The sequence below is a fragment of the Austrofundulus limnaeus genome, unplaced genomic scaffold, assembly GCF_001266775.1.
Source record: "Austrofundulus limnaeus strain Quisiro unplaced genomic scaffold, Austrofundulus_limnaeus-1.0 Scaffold318, whole genome shotgun sequence".
Taxonomy (NCBI): Eukaryota; Metazoa; Chordata; class Actinopteri; order Cyprinodontiformes; family Rivulidae; genus Austrofundulus; species Austrofundulus limnaeus.
Genome location: NW_013952720.1, coordinates 138,477 through 139,946, shown reverse-complemented (window position 1 = coordinate 139,946; position 1,470 = coordinate 138,477). Strand labels below are relative to the sequence as shown.

At 34.4% G+C, this 1,470-nt stretch overlaps 1 protein-coding gene across 2 annotated transcripts in view; it reads left to right on the top strand.

The window, feature by feature from the left end:
- The first annotated feature begins 717 nt into the window (after positions 1–717).
- haus2 (HAUS augmin like complex subunit 2) overlaps positions 718–1,470 on the top strand; it is a 3,014-nt gene continuing 2,261 nt past the window's right edge. The window contains exon 1 of one of the 2 annotated variants that reach the window (XM_014022116.1): positions 718–752. The gene's annotated coding sequence lies outside the window, so the exon portion shown is untranslated. The other variant, XM_014022115.1, reaches the window with a different exon arrangement.

The window sequence follows — 1,470 nt, the reverse complement described above, 5'->3', positions numbered from 1 at the left end:
AACATGCAAATCTCTGAAGAAATAGCACCAAAAACCTTTGCATATTCTCCAGAAGAAATAGGAATATTAAATTKAGAAAGAAATCCTTCATAACTCAATAATTTGCCACCACTGTCAAATAGTTGGTCTACCWAAATAATGTTATGATTAAACCAGGAATCAAAGAATAAGGTTTTCTTCTTAAATAAAATGTCCTTGTTGTTCCAAATAAAATATCGGTGAGGAGAGAAGTTGTGCTTGTAAATGAGTAACCATGACAAATAGGCCTGATGGTGAAAATTGGAGAGTTTGACTGGAAGTTTTGCTATATCAAAGTAACAAACTAAAAAGAAATTCAGACCACCAAATTTAGAAAAAATATGGAATGGTATAATGTTCCAAAAAGAAGTTGGAGACTTAAAAAACTGACGTATCCAATTTAACTTAAAAGTATTGTTCAAAGAGGAGAATGATAGACAATTAAGACCTCCGTTTTCATACGAGTTCATTAGAGTAGCTTTTTTAATATAATGAGTCTTATTTTTCCAAACAAAATTAAATAGGAGATTGTCCATTTCTTTTTCACATGTTCACATTTATCCATAGATACTTGAAGACCCTCCAGTGACAGCAGCTCTGATCATTTTAAAGCTCACCACATTTCTGGTCCAGTAGATGGCGCTCGTTTGTCCGTGAGCTACAAAWACAAGAAGAACAGTTTCTGATAGGAAGTGACGTATGTAGGGCGGGAACTCTGTCCTGAGTTGTAAACAGTTAAGTCTGAGCATTTCGGTATGAATTAATTAGTAATAATAATAATAATTATTGATAATCGGGACCGTCTGAATGGGACATTTATACTTTTTATAACTAATGTAAGGTCTGACGGTTCTGGACTGTTCGGTTCGGAAGGGACGGTGGAAGGTAAAGACAATTTTCCAAAACTTTTGTTCCTGAAGTTCCTCCGTCTTTATATGAGATGTTCCTGAGCTCCTGCAGGTGACACCAGTGTAAATATTATGTGGTTATGAGTCAGTAAAGCTAAAGAAACACAGACACTAAACGCTGCTGGTTCTCCGGTCAGCGTCTCCGCCATGTTGGAAGGTGGACGATCAGAACTGTTGTTATTTTTAACTTTATTTAGAACTTTGTATCTCTAACAAACATTTCAACAAGAATACAAGATATATGAACAGAGTTAGATTTACAAATACTTTTTGTTGACTTTTTGTTATTTAGATCTGAGGTTGCATCAAAACACAGTTTTACATCCACTACAAAGAGGTCAAAAAGATGTATTTTGTTTCTTTCTGATTCGTTCCCTAAAGCAGTGGTTCCCAAACTTTTTATCTTCTGACCCACAAAATATCCATGGCAAAAATTTGTGACCCCAAATATTACTGGTCTGAGTACATGAACTTTGTTACTAACCCTAAAAACAAAGGCTACACAAATATAAATACTTATTTTGTGTTTTTGTAATAATTATAG